Here is a 13,903-nt window from a genome sequence, read left to right as displayed (position 1 = left end):
GTAACCTCACACATTGATAGGACTCTACTCATTGCTTATTTGTGACCTGATCAAATATAATTTCTTTTCCCATATAAAAAGTTGTGCCACTGGCCAAGCTCCAAATCTGGTTCTCCCTGAATACAACAAAGCTTCATCCCATTTGCACAAGGATGAATTATCAAAGCTCAGAGTATATACATAAAACCCTTCATTTGTTTCACTTTATTTATTGAATCAACAAACTGGATCCTGCTTGCTAAACTATGGTGAACTCTGGGGGAAATCTCACTCATTTGTTGGGGGGATAAGAAAAGGAGAGTAAAAAAAGGTGGACAATTCTAGACTGATGGAGTCCACACAGGAGCTTACCAAGGGCAGCCTTAGGCAGCATAGCTGGTAATAGAATCTTAGAGGCCATCAAGAATAGAGTAGTGAATGTCAAAAACAAGGTCAACATGGGAGAATGAGTGGCATTTCAGAATCCAGGAGGCTGATGAAGATAATGTGATAGGTAAAAGCAATATATTTTGAGAGCAGGCTTTGAAGAAGGCAGAGGAAGTGAAGCTAGAGAGGCAGGAAGGGATCTGGTTATAGGAAGTTATATATCATGCCAGAGTCTGGACTTTTCTGCAGAATACAAAGAAGGGGTCTAAGTGTGGGATAGAGAGGGTCAGATCTGATCAAGGAAAGCTCACTCTGGAGGTGGTGTAGTCAATGAATGGAGAGGCGGGAAAGACCCTTCAGGAAAGATAATGACAAAAGCCAACAATGGATTACTTCTTCAGATATCACTAAGGGACATTGAATTCTCAATATGAAAACTGCAATTGTTACTTTCAGAGACTGGCTTTTCTTTTCCTAGTAGGGCCAGTGGGAATAAAGTCCAGATACAGCAGATACGGATGAATAATCATCATAGACTTAAGAGAAGATAATGTTTAATGAGTGTTATTAGTTGGAGAAATATTTCTGTAATCCCTACTTTCCAGATGAAGAAATAGAGATATGAAGAGGTTGAGTAACTTGCCCAAGGTCACAGAGCAAGAAAATAGTAAAGACAGGTACTGAACTCAGATATTCTGACTCCAGAGTCTGTGTTTTACTGTATGAATTAACTAAGTTGTTAATGGTTACTCATACCAACAGGAACACTCTTACAGGATTGGTTCAGAAATTTTAAAAACTGGTACTAGCCATTAGCAGATTTTGTAATACATTTTGTCAATAAGCAAAATACCTAATTCATACGGAAAATTAAGAGGCTGATCTGAAGCATAGCAATTATATTATTTCAAAATCAGTAATTTGTGGACAAATTTAACTCTGGCTCTATTCCCAGTATTAAAAAAAAACAACTACAGGGTACCATTGATTAGCACTAAGGGAAAATAAAGTAATTATTCTTCCACTTGTGCTGGAGAATATTAGGTACCCTTTGTCAATTAATAGTACGGAGCCTTAATTCAGACAGTTTATAGGAACCAACGTGACAGAATGGGTATGTCTTTTTTTCTCAGCTCCACAATTCTATAATCTTTTTATTCAGTGAAGATGCAGCCAAACAGAAAAATGTTGATGGTTTCTTTAAATAAATACATGCATAAATATATAAATAAATAAAATTAAAATGAATTTTTTACAGTAGTGGAACATCTTCAATACGGTGATCTACTTTAAGAATTTGGAGCCATACTTGTATATTAATGCATATATGTGGAATCTAGAAAAATGGTACAGATGAACCAGTTTGCAGGGCAGAAATAGAGACACAGATGTAGAGAACAAATACATGGACACCAAGAGGGGAGAGCGGCGGGTGGGAGGTGGTGGAGGTGGGGGGGATGAACTGGGAGATTGGGATTGACATGTATACACTGATGTGTATAAAATAGATAACTAATAAGAACCTTCTGTATAAGAAATAAATAAATTAAATTAAATTAAAAAAAAAAAGAATTCAGAGCCACATCACACATCACCTTCAGACAGTCCAGTTCAGGCTGGGTACAGTCCAGTAAGAATTACAAATCCAATAAACAAATGCCAAAGCAATACAGTTCTCATGGGCACCCCCATTGTCATAAATTATTCTGTTCAAAACGCTAGTCCTAGAGAAAAATTACAGATGGCCAAAACTTCTTCAGGGATTTTTTTTCCCCCAAAGGAGACTTCTTATAGCTGCAAACACTAGAGAAGTTCAAGTTAATGTGAACATTCTGAGTGTCAGATGGCACGATAAGAGGTCACACTGAACATTCTAACACATTTTAAAACCTAATGAAACATGTCAATGAGTTTTCAATATGCCTGCACATTTTCCTTCTTTTATTTGAGGAGGAAATTAGGTTTCCTGACCCATTTTGATTTTTAAACTGCTACAGTACCAAATGAAAAAAATCATGGCTACATTCACTGAGTTTGTCTATTTTGTAAAATTATATAAAACCAGTTTTATATCATTTTGCTTCTTCATCTTTATCGTATTGCTTCAGCATATATCCTTTCACATAGCAGAAAAAAATGAAAGTTCTTCAGAACCACAAGATAGAGCTGAAGACAGATATTGAATATGAAAAATGAAGGACCCCGCAAGCAGTCTCTCAGTGTGGCTGTACAGATAGACACAGAGAAATTTAATCCAAAAGACTGGTTCTCATGATGAGAACCTCAGAGACTGGGGCAGATGAACCTGAAGTTATCTTTTCTCTTTTTTTCATTAAATCCTAGTACTTATGGGAAGAAATATGTGCCAGTCCACCTGTTGCCCTCTCCCTGTCCCCTGACATTCTGTTGAGCGAAAAGAGGGGCTAACTAACCAGGGGTAATGAAGATAATTAGGTCATCAGACCAGGTGCTTTTGTTTTATTCTCAGCCAACTTATAGTCTTCATTGGCCTTACTTGGTTTCTATGAACATCTGCTTGGCATCTTTTACTCTTAAAAAGATGTTTGTCTTTTAGAATCCAATTCTTACTTTGTGTTTAGGACACAGAAGTGGAGCATAAGGATAAATTCTGGTGGTCGTAATGTCATTAGGGAAGGAGTCCTGCCCAGAAGCACCACGATAATGATGAGAATGACAATGATGAGGACGATGACGATGACACCGAGTTTTCTTACCATGTCACATGAATCTATGTGACATTACACTATAAAACACTTACCTTTTAAGCAGTTTCAGGCCTACCACCTCACATGATTCTCCACATAGCCAGTGAAGTAAGAAGGGATGGTTGGATGCTTGAAAGCCTCATCTCCCATTTCTCCTTTCATGCCCTCCATGTTTCCACCTGGACTTCTCACCATGCTCCAACGGCCCTTGGCTACCCAGTTCCTATGACTTTGTCAAGGCTGCTCCGCACTGGTGCCCTGCTGTTTTCTACCACCCCCATCTCTACAAGTTCAAATATAACTCAGCTTAAATAGTGTACCCCCCCAAAGCCCTCTATTTCTCCCTGGCTTCCAGTTCATGGATGAGGGTAGGGTGGGGGTGGTGGGTAGTGAAAGAAGATAGAAGAAAAAGATAAAGAGGAATGCAGAGGGAGGAAGGGAGAGAGGGAAAAATTCCTCTATAATTTTCTTTATAAAAATTCCTTGAGGACGTGAACAAAGGCTGAGAAACATCTCTCATACAGACAGCATCAAACACAGTGTCTTGAACTTAAAAGACATTCAGTAAATATTTGTGGAAGAAAGGAAACAATAAAGGGGAGAAAGAAGAAAGAATGCAGGGATTCAAAGTTATTCTCGTCTAAATACAAGCAGTAAATCATCCAAAAAGTTTTAGTTTAGGATCATTAGGAAGAATGTTTTTCTATGAGGGGAAATTGTTCTTTTCTTTCTTCTTCTTAATTCACCTCACTTGGAGATTTCTGTGTAGATTTGATGTGAGTGTGGAGGGGAGGTCGGGGAGGAGGGTTAGGAGGGGGAATATAAAGTGAAGTGGGAAGAATTTGAGTCTTTGTTAAACCGGACTTTTCGCTGAGCACTGCTTTGAAGTTCCTGATAGAACTCTCAGATCTGCTTAGAGCAACATCATTTATACAGCACATCATGAAAAGACTTACAAGAATTCACATTTTTTAGAAAACCAACTCTTGTCTGAGGAGAACACTTAAAGCTAGAATTCCGCATCATGGAATGAAAAGTGCATAAAAGAAGGATTGCCTGTCCTTCTAATAAGGACAATGGCCCATTTTCTGAGGGAAGGAACTTGCAACTGTTTGCTGTGTGCTCAGCAAGTTATCAGGTATTGTGCCAGAAGCTTTATAGGGATGAAATTAGACTCTCACCAGCAGCCTATCTGTAGACTCAGGGTGGTCAAGTTACACTAAATGAGCCAATACAGGTATCCTTGGGCACATTGTTTAACCTGTTTGTGCTTCTGTTTTCTTACTTAAAATTGGAGAAAAAATCGTACCTGCCTAATATGATTGTTAAAGGTTTAAATGAGTTACTACATATGAAGGGCCTTACAGTACTGCCTGGAAAATGGAAAGTGCTCAGCACATGTTAGCTTTTACTGTTAGAGTATTTCATCAGATCTAAGACACCATCAATTGTCCATCACACCGTTACTCTAAATATGATAAGAAAGGAAAACAAGGTGGGGAGTCTAAGTTGTCTCTGCAAAAAGCTGACACCAAAATACTATTCCCTTAAAGTCAGAATATTCTAAAAATAGAGCTGCCATCCAGAAAGGCACAGCAAGAAGAGAGAAAGGAAAAATAATCCCCCCTGAGAACCTGAACCACAGTCAGATACTCATGCAGGTTTTTGATACAAGTTCACACTACCAGTGTGATTCAAGGTAAAAGTCAGTAAATAATTCAATTTAAAGTGGTCTCCGGATGGTAGTATCCCCAGGTGACCATCTGAAACAACACAAATCCTATCTGGAAGAATTAAACTTCGTTGTAGGCAAATAGCAACTGCAAGGTATTGTGTATAAGACACACCTCCTTCTCAGACATGTGAAAAAATAGAAAAACATTTTTAAATACATGAAATATGGTGGTATTATTATAGTTGTCATGGTTATCATTGTCCTCATCATCATTCTAGGGAACAAAGAGAATCAGGAACGGAGCCTGGACTATTTTAAACACCTGTCCCTCACCCTAAAACCTAAAGGAAGTATAACCTCAAATCCATGAAGAGAGGATGACAGAGTCCTGGAGTTTCCCAGGACATTGGAATTCACCAATGTAAAAACCCTCTGGGTTTTTTTTCTTCTTGTCAAGACTGCACAAGTTAAAAAAACAACAAACCCCCTTTTTTTGAAAATAGTTAGACTACCCTTCACACACATTCATATGGACCCCATCCTCATGCACAGGTATCAACTGCTGCACCTTCCAGCATCTCTTTAAAGAATCCTCTTACAGGTCAAAGTTGAACCTTGGTTGAGGAACGCATACATATTAAACAGTCTTTCGCTGAACACAAGTACAGTTTTTCAAGGGCACAGGTCTCATGATGATAATAAGTAGTATTGTGCCAAAAACACTTGAATTTCTAAGTAACAGTTTTCCTATTAATTCTGGATTTAACATTCGACTGTAATTTGAATTGCTCATGAAACATAAAGCATATTAGTTTATTACTTATAGTCTCCTATGCTAAAATAGCAAAGGCAGAAAGATCTCCCCTGTTACGCACAAGGTCTGCCATCAGTGAGGCTTTGATATTTTTTTTTATCATAACCAGATCAGTCAGTGCCATAGTTCCAATAGCCTACTAGCCACCGCTATTTGGATGTCTGAGGCAACTCAAATTCAATATTAAGAGTCCAAATCCAAACTAATGATATCCTCTACCCACAACCCTCTCCCCCTTACCTCTGAGTGTGCCTCTGAGTAGCTACCACTCGTTACTTTGGAGCCCCAATAATTAAAATCTCAACTTTGCTTAGTATGACACGGGGCATCTTCATTTTCTTTCTCCCTGTTCCTCATCTATAAAATCATAGAGTCATTATGAAAATTAAATAATGAGGTAACACATAAAGGACCAAGCTTAGGACCGAGCACATAGCAGGCAATCAATGATCATTGATTTCCTTCTCTTCTCCACATATTGGTTCCCCTGCACAAGCTATCCTTCCTTCGTGGAATGTCTTCTTCTTTCCTTTCTCTGTCAGAAAACTGCTACTTATTCATTAAGACCAAACCCAAAGGTCATCTCTTCTGAAATGATCCTGACTCTCCACGAAGATTTTAGAGCACTTTTTTCTGAAGCATAATTCACAACACTTGGTAATTATTTGATTACCAGTCAACTTCATCATTCAACCAAATTCTGCAAACACATGGCATACCATGCCTCCACATTCTCTCCAGACAGACATTACTAATCAACCGCAGTACCATTTCTCTCCAAGTGAGGATGAAAATTCAGAACACTTTCAACACAATGCTCCAGTCAGTAGTGATGCTAATAAATGCGACCTGATATATTTACCTCTGTGGCACAAAACAGTTAGCAACTAAAGGCCAGAGGCTATACCTTGATAAGTCTATAACCCATGTGACCACAGATAAGACTGTTATCCTCTTTAGGTCTCAATTTCCTCATCCGTATGATAGAATGTTTTTAGGACCCTAGCTGGCTCTCAAGTCTAATGACACTATAATCATGACCAGGAACCCTGATTGGTTGTAGCTGATGTCACTTTGAGGAAGGTTTGCAGCACAGCTCTGTACCTAGCCCCCACTCTAGGTCCAGGCCCATTTTTTATCACAGAGTTACGCATGCCTTCAGACACTTGAAAATTGAACCTGGTGTCTACGTAATTGAAATAGAAATGGAATGAGAATTTGTGATCTCTCAACTTGTTAGACAGCAGCTGACACTTACCAAAGCCTACCTGATTGCAGCAATTTTGCACCTGCTGAGAAAAAGTTTGCAGCAAAAGAGATCATTCCTTTTTAATCCCTGTCTGAAAAGAAGCTTCTGTATACTTTCACCCAGTTATACAGAATAGGATCAGGTTCAGTCTTTCATATGCCTATGGACACTGATGGCTTAACACCCCTAGTCAAACCACTTCCACTGAGCCCTGACACTCACAATAGGAATTTTAAATGTCCACTGAGTTATTTTGTTGAAAACCTGATATCAAAGCAAAGAGAGTCTGAACATTTTCAATTCTACGTATATTTATGAAAACAAGAAAAAAAACCAAAGCTGTCCCTGTGTCTTATATGTGACTGCATAAAGATGAGGTTTCTCTGGAAATTGTTACTTCTATGAACCAAATATTCACATTTATTCAGTAAACGTTATCATAAAAATATACACAAAGGTAGTTCCAGGAAAAGAATTACCAATAAATAGTTGTGAAGAAACAAAGGTCACTTTCCCAAATTTAGAAACAGATTCAGTTGATGGGAGGTAAGCTTGTGCTAAACCTTCATATTTTAACTAAACTCTCAGCACTGGTGCCCAAGACCCAGCCTAGGCGGGTATTCTTTTGCAGAATTAGGTCCCAATGACTGAACTTTCACAATCCCACCACCTCCACCACTGAGCCTCCCATTTACTAAATGTCTCTGTTCACTGTTGCAGCGACTGGCTTAATATCTCTTTCCCTGTGGGACTGCGAGCCCTTGAAAAGCAGAAGCTCTACCTGTCTTGTTCATCAATGCTTCCCCTTTGGCAAAAGCAGCCAAGCCGGAAGCCTTTCGTAAACAAAACTCCAAAACACATGAGTAATCCGGGAACGGTTCTGGAGGCCCAGGTGAGTATGACACAGTTCACCTCCTCTAGCCACATATCTCCTGGACTAGCTCAGCGACAAGGGCTAGGCCACCTCCACACCCTCGTTTCTTCTTGAGCACCTGACCACCAATGCGTAAGACGGTGCTTAGAAAACATATCATTCCTGTTCACTTAAAAAAACGATATCTGCCAAATTTGTTAGGTAATTTTCCAAAGCGTGAAGTTGGCCTAAAGTCGGCATATTTTGACATTTTTCTGCATTTTGTTATTTTGGGGCGTTATTTTGCAAATCGGGCTTTGCTCCTGATTTTAACAAAGCCTCTTCTTCCTGAGCAAAATAGATGAGCAGTTCAGCAAGACAGGGCAGCTTTTATCTGCAAAAAAAAATCTGCCTTTCAGCAAAGCAGATAATACCAGCAAAATGAAGGCAAACACAGGCAATATTTCCTGTATGTGAATTGTGATTCTTTTCTCCAGTGGGATGAGCAAGTGGCAAGATAGTTTATTCCCACGTGGCACTGACAGCAGGCCCTGAATACTTCTGAATATATCACTTTTATTGCCTTTTATATTGAATTACTGTGAAAGAAAACATACTTTTGTGAGAATTCAAAATCAAAATACTTTAAGAGCTTTGACAATCCACCTCCAGGACATAAAGAAAGGCTTAAGAAAACAAATAATTCTGTTCTGCTGAGCAATACCAGATACCACTCCCACTGAGAGAGGGTCCCTTCACAGAAAGGGAGATGTTATCAAATATTTATGCTGACTTTCAGGGAAAAAGGTTAAGTGTCCTATTTGGGGTCCAGGCACTCTGAGCCTGTCTCTGCTGCTTTAGAACTTGCCATGTAAGGGACAAAATTTGCCCCAGGGTGCTTTAGCCTGTAACATTTCAGCCTCACATGCTCCTTCTGAGACTTAATTTAAGATGCTTCCTAATGGTGTATTTCATTAGAACGCTCACCTCTCCATTATCCATCAATCATAAAAATTCTTATTCAATATATATCATTTCTTAGGTTTTCAAATATGTTTTTAGTAGATTTCCTCTTCTTTCCATGCAATCAAGAACTCCACAAACCAAGATAAGTTGTTTCAACCACTTTAATTCTAGGCTTGTCTTTTTCCATTTAGGTGAGAAGCTGTCTGTATGGTAAGATAAAGCCCAAGTGGCTTAGCATGATATAAAAGCCCCTTTATGGTCTGACCTCTGACTATTTCTCCAACCTAGCTCTCGGCCTCCCCAAGCTCATTCTTCATATCTTAGCTATAGTAAGCATCCTGTGGTCCTTGAAATGCTCCATGCTTTTTGATAGCTTCATATACTGGTATAGTTCCTTCTATCCAAAATTTCAGTTTGGGGGAAAGAAAACAACAAAACAAAACAAAAAATAAAAATCTGTCTTCATACTCTAAAAACCTTCACCTCCTCTCAGACCGTTCCCCTAGCCTTTCTACTGCCTCATCAGGAAATTAGTCCCTAGATTCTTGGGGAGTCCATAGCCAGATGAGAGAGAAAGAGAGACAGACAGACAGACACAGAGAGAGAGAGAGAGAGAGATAACAAATAGAGATATAAGAACAAAACGAACATATATACATATATGGGTCAGCCATGTTATAACTGGGTCAGCCATGTTATAACTGTAGTAGCATTAACTGAGCATCTACTATGTGTGTGGAATTGTGCTGGACCTTTTACTCACATTTCCTCTAATATTTACAACTGTAATACACATAAATACTTTTATCCCCCACTTTACACTTTTGAGGAAACTGCTGGTCAAAGGGGAAAAATGATTTTCCCAGGATAACAGCTAATAAGTAGCGATGTCAAGATTCAAACCAGACTGTCTAAAAAGCTAGTGATCTTTCCATTATACCTCAAGGATATCTTCTCTCATAGCCCTGTATTGATTAAGTTATATCTCTATCTACTCCAATAAACTATAATACCTTGAAGGAAAGGACTACATCTTGGACCCTTAGTCCTGGAAACTCATTCTTTGGCACATACTAGGTGCTCAAGAAATGTTGGTGAATCAATAAATTAAATGAATACAATAATTTGCCTTTGTGCTTTTCAGGTGAAAAAACGGTTATTGTAAGTGGAAACTGAGAGCTTGTACATCTCTTGATGTTTTGTTTAATCATTTTCAAGAGGCAATGTAGTCAAAAGAAAAGCTGATTTGGAGACAGAGATTATAATCTCAGCTCCACAGTGGACAAATTAGTTCCTATATACAGATTTCTAAACTGTAAAATGAAGATTATAGGAGCCCCTTCCTCACAAATTTATGAGGTTTATCTCTGATAAAGGCTATGAAAAGCCCTTTCTTCACAAACACCTCATTTCCATACAAATGTTGACTGATGTTGACAGTCAACTACAGATGATGATTTTCCTCAAAGACTATTTATTTTAAAATATTACTTTTGTAAGAAGAAAGATGAGGGCTAAAGAAATTTAATATTTTCTACAAATCAATACACATTTATTGAGCACCTACACCGTGTCTATACAGGGTCTGAGTTCAGTCTATTCTCCTAAAATAAGAAAGTTGATGATGGCAGAAAAATATGAAGAAGAAAAACTAGTATGTATTCATCATAAAATAATTTAATGTCTTTCTTTCCTATTAGGGTTGAAATTCTACAAGGGCAGGAACTGTGTCTGTTTTTGTTGCTACTACATCATCCTCATATAATATCTGGTACACAGATGGTGCTCAACAAATACTTATTGAATACACCTTCATAGTTCATTGTTTAGTAAAATACTCTCATGGACATTTGGGGTTTCTAAGATAAGGCATGGTCTGGAATCATCAATTTTCCATATAGGAAAAGCAATAGGAATTTGCAGACTGAAAACTGACAAGAGGAAGGGAAGAGAAGGTTGAAAAAAGCCAAGAAGTCCAGGAAAATAGGAGCAAGCCAGGACCTAAGTGGAATGACCAAAAGACATTTCCTTAGGAAATGACACCTGAACTTTCACCATCTACTGATATTCCAGTTCTCAAAGCATTATATTGCATGTATATTCTCCCCCACCTAACATACACACACAGACACACACACACACAGACACACACACACACACACACACACACACACACACACTTTTCCCAAGAAATTGGCTTTGATCTGCAGGTTTTATTCTTCCTTATATATAATTCTTCCTCTCTGGAGCGAAGCCCACTGGAGGCTCCAGAGGACCTAACCACCGACACTAAAGAAACCTGAGTTTGCTCCCAGACAAGTGAAATTTACAGCTCTGAATCTGTAATTTGGAAAATGAGGATAGTAACCTACCACTTCTCATAGTAACAGTGAGGACTGAAAAGTAATATATATTATGTAACTGGCACACAGTGAGTGCTCAGTAAATGTCTCTTCTACTCCCTACTCCCTAGCCTCTCTCTATTCATCCTACATCATGAGAGAAACAATTTGTAGCTACCGAGTCTCAGTTCAGCAGAGGGGGGACACACATAGACACATACAGATTCAAACAGCTTACCTTTACCAAATACACTAGTACTAAAGTCCAACACCTCCAAAGAATAATCCACTTGGTAGAACATTCTGAAAGTTTTAAACTACAAAGGCCCATGCTAGTGGCACCCTGAAATACAATCTTTGGGTTTCTTCAGTTGGAAAAATCTTCAAGAAGCTCTTTGATATCAAAGAACATACCTATTTTCAGTAGCTTTAAACTATAATTGCTCAGGCTCCCTGGTGGGAAAAGAAATAAAATCTCATACAGAAAAAGAAAACATCTCAATAAGGTTTTCTGGAGGAAAAAAATCTCTCACTGGTTTGCAAAAATTCTTAACAGAGCTCTTTTCATAGCATGGAGGAGGGAAACTACCAGGAAGAATCAAATTACTATATAATGGAAGCAACAAGGAAAGAATCACAACGCTCCATAACCTGATCTCTTTTTACAAATTGAACATCTTCTCTTCCTCACCCCAAATTACGGAAATTTAGCTCATTTTACCTTCTAACAGGTGAATGAAATATATAAAATAAATAGAATCCTCCCAGGATATTTCACTTTCAGAGTAATAGACATTACTATTAATTTCACATAAATTATATGCCTAAATACACCAACTAACAACATGCTACTACAGACCCATCACTCTGCTTCTCTTAAGTGGGTTGAACTTGACCTTCAAAGCCCTTGAAATGCAAAAAAACTTACTCTTTTCTGACATTTATGAGTGTCTTTTCTGCTTGACTGCTTTTTACTACCTGGAAATAATAGTGAAAGCATTGTACACGAAACCTGCTATAAACACTAACAAAAAACAGGAAAGGCAGACAGTTTTATTCCGGGCAGGTTAAAGCTAATCTAATCAAATCTAATTCTCTCTCTTTCTGTAAGCCTACCACTATGTTCAATTTATTTTTGATTAGAAGTGCGATACGATAGTCTTCTGTTGGACTGCAGTTAAACAATACTGAGGTTTATATTTTCCCTACAAACAATTCTGATGAAATAACAGATTTTAAAGTTTGTTTTTTTTTTCAAAACAAAAACACCATCTAATAGCTAAGTTCTAAGAAGATTCTAAGGGAAACTTTTTCTCACTGTTTATTGACTCTGAAAATTTGCAGATGGGTTCCATTTTAACCAATAATAAAATACACCTAAGAGAAAAGTGTTCTTTGGTCCTGGGTTTCAGAGATTTAAGAAAAAGAGCTCTTTTGAAATACTGACTAATGGTAGTAAAGACATTATGTGTATTTAAATACTGAATAATGGGAACAATGAGACCTGAAGAATAGTTAGCAATTTAGTCAGCAAGGTACAAAGAGCTATTTTCTTTCCATTGAACAAATGTAGTCTCTCATCAAAGATAGAGCTCCCTTACCGAGCACAAAGCAAGGCCACATTCCCCCCAAATGACTGTGCATAAATGACCAGTTTACCATTATGTGAAAGGTTTTCACTGACCAGTAAATCATCCTGTTTCTCCTACTCTTTAATTGTGGCATAAAGCAAATGCACATCCACCTACACACACACACACACAAACACACACACACACACACTTATTTCTACCTATAATGTACCAGTTGTTAGAAGGAATTTTACTGATGGTCTTAGAAGAAGAAAGAGGAAAAGACCACCCCTCCACCTTCAAATTAACATTAGTACATGACTTTCACCTAGAAGACTAAGAAACCTTCCACAGTATGTTGGAATTTCAACAAGACATTTAATGTTTCCAGTGTTAACCTTGAGAATGATATGAAGAGCAGCAGCTGGAGAAGACAGTTTAGTGGTTTCTTACAAAACTAAACATACTATTACCATATGATCCAGCAATCGTGCTCCAAAGGAGTTGAGAACTGTCCACACGACACCTGCACAGAGATGTTCACAGCAACTTTATTCATAATTGCCCAAACACGCAAACAACTAAGATGTCCTGCAGTAGGTGAATGGATAAATAAACCGAGGTACATTCAGACAATGGAGTATTCAGCGTTAAAAAGAAGTGAACTACCAAACCATGAGAAGACATGAAGGAACCTTAATAAATACATGTTACTAAATGAAAGAAGCCAATCTGAAGAGGCTACTTACTGTATGATTTCAACTATATGACACTTCAGAAAGGCAAAACTATGAAGATAGTAAAAAGATCAGTGGTTGCCAGGAGTTAGGGGAGAGGGAGAGATGAATGGGGGAAGAACAGGAATTTTAGGGCAGTGAAACTACTCCGTATGTTACTACAGTGATGGATACATATCATTATAAATTTGTCCAAACCCACAGAATGTATAACACCAGTAATGAAGCCTAATGTAAACTATGGACTGTGTGTGATAATGCTGTGTCAATGTAGGTTCATCAGTTGTAACAAATGTACCATTCTGGTGAGGGATGTAGACAGCGGGGGAGGTTACTCATGAAAGGGGCCAGAGAGTATATGGAAAATCTCTGTACCTTCAGCTCAATTCTGCTGTGAACGTAAAACTTCTTTCTGGTCTATTTTTTTAAAAAAGAGTGGCAGCTGTGATAAAAAGGAAAGAACACCTGCCTTGGGTGTCACTTGGCTCTGGTTCTAGTCTGGGTGTATCTACTAACCAGCTATGTAGCCTTGGGCTCTTTTGGACTCAGTATCCTTATATGTAAAATTGGAGGATAGAATCAACAGATTTAATATCTTCGAAAG

Source organism: Aethalodelphis obliquidens, unplaced genomic scaffold (assembly GCF_003676395.1).
Source record: "Aethalodelphis obliquidens isolate GAN/ISIS:26980383/991018 unplaced genomic scaffold, ASM367639v1 scaffold13, whole genome shotgun sequence".
NCBI classification, from domain to species: Eukaryota; Metazoa; Chordata; class Mammalia; order Artiodactyla; family Delphinidae; genus Aethalodelphis; species Aethalodelphis obliquidens.
This window is presented reverse-complemented; position numbering follows the sequence as displayed.